We start from the raw sequence: 10,991 nt of genomic DNA, 5'->3' as shown, positions 1-10,991 counted from the left end.
CATATAGAATACATATTAGTTAACAGTAGTGGATTAGTGACATATAGAATACATATTAGTTAACAGTAGTGGATTAGAGACATATAGAATACATATTAGTTAACAGTAGTGGAATAGTGACATATAGAATACATATTAGTTAACAGTAGTGGATTAGAGACATATAGAATACATATTAGTTAACAGTAGTGGATTAGAGACATATATAATACATATTAGTCTAACAGTAGTGGATTAGAGACATATAGAATACATATTAGTTAACAGTAGTGGATTAGAGACATATAGAATACATATTAGTCTAACAGTAGTGGATTAGAGACATATATAATACATATTAGTCTAACAGTAGTGGATTAGAGACATATAGAATACATATTAGTCTAACAGTGTTATGCAGGTGAATAGACTTGGCGAAAACAGAGTCTTTAATCCAGTTAAAGGAAATAGCAATACTCCTAGACAAATCGGAGCGGTAAATAAAGCATAAGTCGTAATCACGAGTGACTGAGACTTATGAGCAGGTTGCCTCGGGAAGGCACTTGACCGTAGCAGACTCAGACACCTGCTCACCACGCAGCATCTGAGGGAAACACGACACGACAGGGCGATACAAAGACACAGCACGGTGAACAGTATACAAGGATCCGACAGGACAGAAACGGAAAACAAGGGGAGAAATAGGGACTCTAATCAGGGGAAAAGATAGGGAACAGGTGTGGGAAGACTAAATGATTGATTAGGGGAATAGGAACAGCTGGGAGCAGGAACGGAAGATAGAGAGAAGAGAGAGAGAGAGGGACACGAACCTAAAAAGACCAGCAGGGGGAAAACGAACAGAAGGAAAAGCAAAATGACAAGACAATATAAGACAAAACATGACAAACAGTAGTGGATTAGAGACATATAGAATACATATTAGTTAACAGTAGTGGATTAGAGACATATAGAATACATATTAGTTAACAGTAGTGGATTAGTGACATATAGACAACATATTAGTTAACAGTAGTGGATTAGAGACATATAGAATACATATTAGTCTAACAGTAGTGGATTAGAGACATATAGAATACATATTAGTCTAACAGTAGTGGATTAGAGACATATAGAATACATATTAGTTAACAGTAGTGGATTAGAGACATATAGAATACATATTAGTTAACAGTAGTGGATTAGAGACATATAGAATACATATTAGTCTAACAGTAGTGGATTAGAGACATATATAATACATATTAGTCTAACAGTAGTGGATTAGAGACATATAGAATACATATTAGTTAACAGTAGTGGATTAGAGACATATAGAATACATATTAGTCTAACAGTAGTGGATTAGAGACATATATAAAACATATTAGTTAACAGTAGTGGATTAGAGACATATAGAATACATATTAGTTAACAGTAGTGGATTAGAGACATATAGAATACATATTAGTTAACAGTAGTGGATTAGTGACATATAGAATACATATTAGTTAACAGTAGTGGATTAGAGACATATAGAATACATATTAGTCTAACAGTAGTGGATTAGAGACATATATAATACATATTAGTTAACAGTGTTATGCAGGTGAATTAGAGAGTCTTTAATCCAGTTAAAGGAATACAATATTAGACAAAGTAAATAAAGCATAAGAAACAATTTCAGTAATGGAACTGACTGGAGAGACATGAACTCCAGGTTGCCTCGGGAATACTTGACCGTAGCAGATCAGACATTCACCACGCAGCATTAACAGATACAAAGACACAGCACGGTGAACAGTATTCCGACAGGACAGACGGAAAACAAGGGGAGAAATAGGGACTCTAATCAGGGGAAAAGATAGGGAACAGGTGTGGGAAGACTAAATGATTGATTAGGGGAATAGGAACAGCTGGGAGCAGGTAGACGATAGAGAGAAGAGAGAGAGAGAGGAGAGAAAAAAAGGGAACGAACCTAAAAAAGACCAGCAGGGGGAAAACGAACAGAAGGAAAAGCAAAATGACAAGACAATATAAGACAAAACATGACAAACAGTAGTGGATTAGAGACATATAGAATACATATTAGTTAACAGTAGTGGATTAGAGACATATAGAATACATATTAGTTAACAGTAGTGGATTAGTGACATATAGACAACATATTAGTTAACAGTAGTGGATTAGAGACATATAGAATACATATTAGTTAACAGTAGTGGATTAGAGACATATAGAATACATATTAGTCTAACAGTAGTGGATTAGAGACATATATAATACATATTAGTTAACAGTAGTGGATTAGAGACATATAGAATACATATTAGTTAACAGTAGTGGATTAGTGACATATAGAATACATATTAGTTAACAGTTGGATTAGAGACATATAGACAACATATTAGTTAACAGTAGTGGATTAGAGACATATAGAATACATATTAGTCTAACAGTGCAATCCTGATAGCAACATGTGCAACTCTAAATCCTGTAAAGCACTCAGTAAGACATCCAGCAGTAACTGTAAAAAGTAGTGTACATTGTGATTCGAACACTGTTTTACAACTGGACAGCAAAATTGGTACTGAAAAATGAAATGACTCAATGCCCACAACACCAATAAACATACATTCCCTCTCTTCGTCTCTCCTCCATTCAGCTCCTATTGACTGCATCTACACGGTGTGTGAGATTGATTGATTGATTGGCAGCGAGGAGGAGAGGGAGTCGGGCATCGGCTCAGAATATGAATGCAGCTGAATCAATAGTGTTTATGATAAAGGCTGTCTCCGTATCAGCGTCCATGTTGTGTTACTACATTCCATCCTCTGCAGATAAGACTGTAAAACCAACAACATGCTCTCAGATAAACTCTGTATAGCCGCCTAGTTGGATCCTATTGGATACCAGAATGTGTAGATAACAGTGGATACGAGGGGTTTGTCGGGTACATCATGTCTGTAGCCATCAACAACTACACTGATACACCATGTTTTTTTAGCCGTAAACATTTTGTGTCACTATGACAGGAAATGCTGTTTTTTGGGAGTAAACATTTTGTGTCACTATGACAGGAAATGCTGTTTTTTGGGAGTAAACATTTTGTGTCACTATGACAGGAAATGCTGTTTTTTGGGAGTAAACATTTTGTGTCACTATGACAGAAATGCTGTTTTTTGGGAGTAAACATTTTGTGTCACTATGACAGGAAATGCTGTTTTTTGGGAGTAAACATTTTGTGGAACTACGCTTTGTCATTTCAAGTCACAAACACTTTATATGTTCTGCTATTCAAACCCCCAAATACAAAGGCAGATGGCACAATACATGAGCCATTCACCAAGACACAACAAGATCACATTTCAATACATGAGCTATTCACCAAGACACAACAAGATCACATTTCAATACATGAGCTATTCACCAAGACACAACAAGATCACATTTCAATACATGAGCTATTCACCAAGACACAACAAGATCACATTTCAATACATGAGCTATTCACCAAGACACAACAAGATCACATTTCAATACATGAGCTATTCACCAAGACACAACAAGATCACATTTCAATACATGAGCTATTCACCAAGACACAACAAGATCACATTTCAATACATGAGCTATTCACCAAGACACAACAAGATCACATTTCTTTCAACTTGAGGTCACAGTTCTTTGACCCACATTCTCTTCAGTTGACACAACAAGCTTGGCTTTCTTTTCTCCGGTAGATGGGTTTGGTTCAAATAATCAAGTTGACTCAAAAGAGAAAGAGTTTTGTTGTTTATTTTGCCTATTCTGATAGAAACTCAAGAAACCATAAAACTATCGTCTGTCATTGGTTCCATCATCCTTATTTAACCTCCCTGTCCCTCTCAGGCACCTGAATCAGAAATGTAGCAGGCAAGAGAACAGCTGAACAACTATGTTGGCTCGATCCTATGATCCTGCGGTCACATTATACTCCCAGCCTCATAAAACCTTTAGCCTCGGGTGGAGCTCGCACAAGATCAGAAATCAGCTCTAGCTTCTTCTAGTTTCTGTAGACACACACACACACACACACACATAACGACTCAGTGTGAAACCATCTGGAACCGTCGTGGGAAAGATTAAGAGTAATACATTTCAACTACGATGGTATGACTACTCAGTCTGTCTACATCCAGAGATGTTTCTGTTTCTGGGTTTGCAAAACAGTCATTAAGGCCAAAGATACACACAGCATTTCTCTTTTCACTACTAAGTTTTTTAAATCTTTGAGGCTTTACAGGGCCAAAAGGCATCTGGTGAGCCGTCCTGTTGTGTTGAGTCCACACGAAACATAATGGAGATGGATTGTCGAAGAGGGAGGCAGACAACAAATGTATTGTTAGAATGTTTCTAACTTTTTCCCAAAATACATCTGCAGATACGCAAAGGGAAGTATCTCTCCATTTTCAAGACACTGAAAACACAAATAAAAAACATACAAGATAGAAAACACAAAGTGCAGACACAACGAGAAACCAGTTCCATACATGGGAAACCAGTTCCAGTAGAAACCAGTTCCAGTAGGGGAAACCAGTTCCAGTAGGGGAAACCAGTTCCAGTAGGGGAAAACAGTTCCAGTAGGGGAAAACAGTTCCAGTATGGCAAACCAGTTCCATGAAACCAGTTCCAGTAGGGGAAACCAGTTCCAGTAGGGGAAAAGTTCCAGTATGGAAACCAGTTCAGTAGGGGAAACCAGTTCCAGTAGGGGAAACCAGTTCAGTAGGGGAAACCAGTTCCAGTAGGGGAAAACAGTTCCAAGAAACCAGTTCCAGTATGGGAAACCAGTTCCAGTATGGGAAACCAGTTCCAGTAGGGGAAACCAGTTCCAGTAGGGGAAAACAGTTCCAGTATGGGAAACCAGTTCCAGTAGGGGAAACCAGTTCCAGTAGGGGAAACCAGTTCAGTAGAGGAAACCAGTTCCAGTAGGGGAAAACAGTTCCAGTAGGGGAAAACAGTTTAGGGGCCAGTTCAATAGGGAAAAAGGGAAACCAGTTCCAGTAGGGAAACCAGTTCCAGTAGGGGAAAACAGTTCCAGTAGGGGAAACCAGTTCCAGTAGGGGAAAACAGTTCCAGGGAAAACAGTTCCAGTAGGGGAAACCAGTTCCAGTAGGGGAAAACAGTTCCAGTAGGAAACCAGTTCCAGCAGGGGAAAACAGTTCCAGTATGGGAAAAACCAGTTCAGTAGGGGAAACCAGTTCCAGTAGGGGAAACCAGTTCCAGTAGGGGAAAACAGTTCCAGTAGGGGAAACAGTTCCAGTAGGGGAAACCAGTTCCAGTAGGGGAAACCAGTTCCAGTATGGTAAACCAGTTCCAGTAGGGGAAACCAGTTCAATAGACTCAGGGAAACCAGTTCCAGTAGGGGAAAACAGTTCCAGTAGGGGAAAACAGTTCCAGTATGGGAAACCAGTTCCAGTAGGGGAAACCAGTTCCAGTAGGGGAAACCTGTTCCAGTAGGGGAAACCAGTTCCAGTAGGGAAACCTGTTCCAGTAAAACCAGTTCCAGTAGGGGAAACCTGTTCCAGTAGGGGAAACCAGTTCCAGTAGGGGAAACCAGTTCCAGTAGGGGAAAACAATTCCAGTGGGGAAACCTGTTCCAGTAGGGGAAAACCAGTTCCAGTGGGAAAACCAGTTCCAGTAGGGAAACCAGTTCCAGTAGGGGAAACCAGTTCCAGTAGGGGAAAACAGTTCCAGTAGGGGAACCCAGTTCCAGTAGGGAAAACCAGTTCCAGTAGGGGAAACCAGTTCCAGTAGGGGAAACCAGTTCCAGTAGGGGAAACCAGTTCCAGTAGAGGAAACCAGTTCCAGTAGGGGAAAACAGTTCCAGTAGGGGAAAACAGTTCCAGTAGGGAAACCAGTTCCAATAGGGGAAAACTGTTCCAGTAGGGGAAACCAGTTCCAGTAGGGAAAACCAGTTCCAGTAGGGAAAACAGTTCCAGTAGGGGAAACCAGTTCCAGTAGGGAAAAACAGTTCCAGTAGGGGAAAACAGTTCCAGTAGGGGAAACCAGTTCCAGTAGGGGAAAACAGTTCCAGTAGGGGAAACCAGTTCCAGTAGGGGAAAACAGTTCCAGTATGGGAAAAACCAGTTCCAGTAGGGGAAACCAGTTCCAGTAGGGGAAACCAGTTCCAGTAGGGGAAAACAGTTCCAGTAGGGGAAACCAGTTCCAATAGGGGAAACCAGTTCCAGTAGGGGAAAACAGTTCCAGTAGGGGAAACCAGTTCCAGTAGGGGAAACCAGTTCCAGTAGGGGAAACCAGTTCCAGTAGGGGAAAAACCAGTTCCAGTAGGGGAAAAACCAGTTCCAGTAGGGAAAACCTGTTCCAGTAGGGGAAAACCAGTTCCAGTAGGGGAAACCTGTTCCAGTAGGGGAAACCAGTTCCAGTAGGGGAAACCAGTTCCAGTAGGGGAAAACAGTTCCAGTAGGGGAAACCTGTTCCAGTAGGGGAAAACCAGTTCCAGTAGGGAAAACCAGTTCCAGTAGGGGAAACCAGTTCCAGTAGGGGAAAAACCAGTTCCAGTAGGGGAAACCAGTTCCAGTAGGAAAAAAAAATTCCAGGGAAACCTGTTCCAGTAGGGGAAACCAGTTCCAGTAGGGGAAACCTGTTCCAGTAGGGGAAACCAGTTCCAGTAGGGGAAACCAGTTCCAGTAGGGGGAAACAGTTCCCAGTATGGGAAACCAGTTCCAGTAGGGAAAACCAGTTCCAGTAGGGGAAACCAGTTCCAGTAGGGGAAAACAGTTCCAGTAGGGGAAAACAGTTCCAGTAGGGGAAAACAGTTCCAGTAGGGGAAACCAGTTCCAGTAGGGGAAAACAGTTCCAGTAGGGGAAAACAGTTCCAGTAGGGGAAACCAGTTCCAGTAGGGGAAAACAGTTCCAGTAGGGGAAACCAGTTCCAGTAGGGGGAAACAGTTCCAGTAGGGGAAAACAGTTCCAGTAGGGGAAAACAGTTCCAGTAGGGGAAACCAGTTCCAGTAGGGGAAACCAGTTCCAGTAGGGGAAACCTGTTCCAGTAGGGGAAACCAGTTCCAGTAGGGAAACCTGTTCCAGTAGGGGAAACCAGTTCCAGTAGGGGAAACCAGTTCCAGTAGGGGAAACCAGTTCCAGTAGGGGAAACCAGTTCCAGTAGGGGAAAACAATTCCAGTAGGGGAAACCTGTTCCAGTAGGGGAAAACCAGTTTCAGTAGGGAAAACCAGTTCCAGTAGGGGAAACCAGTTCCAGTAGGGGAAACCAGTTCCAGTAGGGGAAAACAGTTCCAGTAGGGGAAAACAGTTCCAGTAGGGGAAAACAGTTCCAGTAGGGGAAACCAGTTCCAGTAGGGGAAACCAGTTCCAGTAGGGGAAACCAGTTCCAGTAGGGGAAACCAGTTCCAGTAGGGGAAACCAGTTCCAGTAGGGGAAACCTGTTCCAGTAGGGGAAACCAGTTCCAGTAGGGGAAACCTGTTCCAGTAGGGGAAACCAGTTCCAGTAGGGGAAACCAGTTCCAGTAGGGGAAAACAGTTCCAGTAGGGGAAACCTGTTCCAGTAGGGGAAAACCAGTTCCAGTAGGGAAAACCAGTTCCAGTAGGGGAAACCAGTTCCAGTAGGGGAAACCAGTTCCAGTAGGGGAAAACAGTTCCAGTAGGGGAACCCAGTTCCAGTAGGGGAAAACCAGTTCCAGTAGGGGAAAACAGTTCCAGTAGGGGAAAACAGTTCCAGTAGGGGAAACCAGTTCCAGTAGGGGAAACCAATTCCAGTAGGGGAAACCAGTTCCAGTAGGGGAAAAACCAGTTCCAGTAGGGGAAAAACCAGTTCCAGTAGGGAAAACCTGTTCCAGTAGGGGAAACCAGTTCCAGTAGGGGAAACCTGTTCCAGTAGGGGAAACCAGTTCCAGTAGGGGAAACCAGTTCCAGTAGGGGAAAACAGTTCCAGTAGGGGAAACCTGTTCCAGTAGGGGAAAACCAGTTCCAGTAGGGGAAACCAGTTCCAGTAGGGGAAACCAGTTCCAGTAGGAAAAAAAATTCCAGTAGGGGAAACCTGTTCCAGTAGGGGAAACCAGTTCCAGTAGGGGAAACCTGTTCCAGTAGGGGAAACCAGTTCCAGTATGGGAAACCAGTTCCAGTAGGGGAAACAGTTCCGTATGGGAAACCAGTTCCAGTAGGGGAAACCAGTTCCAGTAGGGGAAACCAGTTCCAGTAGGGGAAAACAGTTCCAGTAGGGGAAACCAGTTCCAGTAGGGGAAAACAGTTCCAGTAGGGTAAACCAGTTCCAGTAGGGGAAACCAGTTCCAGTAGGGGAAAACAGTTCCAGTAGGGGAAACCAGTTCCAGGGAAACCAGGGGAAAACAGTTCCAGTAGGGGAAAACAGTTCCAGTAGGGGAAACCAGTTCCAGTAGGGGAAACCTGTTCCAGTAGGGGAAACCTGTTGTTCATTGTTTGACAGAAATCTCATCTTTACTGGGCGATGTGAGACCAGGAAGTAGTAGAGAAGTCTGGAGTTCTGACAGCTGTCCTGTTCTATTTCCTTCATTTTGTCTCCCAAATACGCCAAACTGCTAATTGTTTTCTACCACGCTGCAAACGTTAGGGTGGATGCAAATGTGGGATGTATTCCGGTTGATGCGACCTTGGCTTTGACAGAGCGTGTGCAACACAACAACACAGTGAAAGGCTGGATATAGAGGTCAGAGCTAGCTACTGTAGCTACTCACTTAATAATGACTGTACATAATTGGTTAAAATCACATGATGCACACCAGATGATGTCATCAGAAACACTTATCTTCCTATATATTTTTGACAACAAAACATAGAAACGTGCCATTTTCACATATGTTGATGTCTGGGTGGCGCTAGAGATGATGACAACAAAGTTGAACACTTGTATAATTTGACTTTAAGCCGCCTCACACTGTGCGTTGCTCTAACAAAGGTCACATTGAATGTAAAAGCTTAGCACCAAACACCAGGATATGCATCCATCCTAAGTGTCCGGAACATTCCTTCAGACTGTACTGAGTGGTGACATGCACAATTATATTTGTACAGTAATCATCAAGGTTGGGAGAATGCAGGAAAAACAAAGACCATGGGAGCGAACAGAGATTTTATAATGCTGACATTTTGTCTCGAAGACCTTTTTACATCGTCTGTGACCTCTGTTTTATTGTAAAACCCAATTAAACCAATCCAACAAAGGGCGAAAGAGGTGAAGAAATGACTTTAAAAAAGAGTCCGAATGGGGTAGAGAACGAAGAATTTCTATTGCTGACATTTCGTCTCTAAGACCTTTTTACATAATCTCTGATCTCTGCTTTATTCTCAACCAAGAAAAGTAACAATGGGTGAAAGAGGTAGAGAAGGGAACATAACTTTCAAAAATAAAAAGGAGTCACAATGGCTTCATGAATAATGAACAACCTCGCCGCAGCCTTTAATTAGAGGTTATTCATTTTGGGGGGGAAATTCTTTATTTATTTCCACAGCTGCGTCACAATGTATTGTGCCCAATGTATCGAGGCAATTGATAAACATACCCATCAAATTAGAAGGGAATTGCGACGCTACTACCGGCGTTCCTCGTTTAAATGAATCCTGGAGAAAAGCCCCGTAATGGATTTGAGTTTAATTACGAGCTCGTTCACACAGGCACAAATCATCGCCGAGCTTTTGTCCATGGATCCTGTAGTCTTAATGTATTATAGTTACTCTTCTTCCCAAAAGCTCTCTCTTCACCTCCCCTTTAACCGTGGGGATGTTACTAAATGTTCTTAAAAGAAGTGGATGGTGTTTAAAGTATTTGGTAGCGTGATGTGCTCCAAAAGTGATGACATTTTTACCCTGATCTGTGTGTACCAGTGGAGACTGCTGAGGGGAGGACGGCTCATAGTAATGGCTGGAGTGGAGTGAATGGAATGGGAACCACATGTTTGATACTATTCCATTCACTCCATTGCAGCCATTATATCGAGCCTCCCCTCAGTAGCCTCCACTGGTGTGTGTGTGTGTGCTGGTGGGCCAATGAGTGAGTGTGTGTGGGTGGGCGAGTGTGCATGGGTGAGTGAGTGTATGTGTGTGTTGACTACTAAGTGTTGTATTTAGAAACATTTGCATGTTGTGTGGGTGGCACAGGCTGTCTTGTAGGTTTATGTGTTGGTGGGTACAGTACACAGCATCTCAGAGTGGAAAGATCTTCTTGAATGCTGATCTGTCAATGAAGAGTGTGTGTGTGCGCGTGTGTGTGGTGTAGATGGGTGGTGGGTGACTGGTGATTTAAACATGCAGTTTGATTGCAAGTGTACATATGTGGGTGGGATTAGGGTACTGTATCGCGTTCCAGATGCAAGAATCACACACTCACAACGCTGTGATTATCCGATGAATGGCAACGTGCCATCGGCTCAGCTGTGCTTCTCTGTACGTGGATCTGTGGCACTTCAGGGTGAGTGTGAGAGAGAGACTGGATGGGCCTAGCATCTCTCTCTCTCTGACTGACTGACGAAAGAGAGGTACAGCTACTCCAATTCAGCCTTGCTGGGACTCGATGACAAGCGCACGCGTGTGTGTGTGTGTGTGTGCGTGTGTGTGTGTGTGTGTGTGTGTGTGTGTGTGTGTGTGTGTGTGTGTGTGTGTGTGTGTGTGTGTGTGTGTGTGTGTGTGTGTGTGTGTGTGTGTGTGTGTGTGTGTGTGTGTGTGTGTGTGTGTGTGTGTGTGTGTGTGTGTGTGTGTGCCTGCCATTGGAGCAGTGACAAGAGGTCCATTTTGATCCTGCTCCTGCCACATTGTGTCTGTGTGTACGATCTGTTATTTCTCTTTACAGTGAAAACTTGAAATACCTCATTATTCTCTCTCTGTTACCTTCATACCTTCATTGTCAGGAAGCATTCTACTAGAAAGGCTATAGATGTGCTGTATCATACAGTATCAGGGAGGAAGAATAGTTTTTTTGACACCCTTCCCCAAGACCTTCAAAACACAAAAACGGAGTCAAGCTGACA

Source organism: Oncorhynchus gorbuscha, unplaced genomic scaffold, assembly GCF_021184085.1.
Source record: "Oncorhynchus gorbuscha isolate QuinsamMale2020 ecotype Even-year unplaced genomic scaffold, OgorEven_v1.0 Un_scaffold_1052, whole genome shotgun sequence".
In the NCBI taxonomy this organism is placed as follows: Eukaryota; Metazoa; Chordata; class Actinopteri; order Salmoniformes; family Salmonidae; genus Oncorhynchus; species Oncorhynchus gorbuscha.
Note: the sequence above shows the minus strand (reverse complement) of the source record.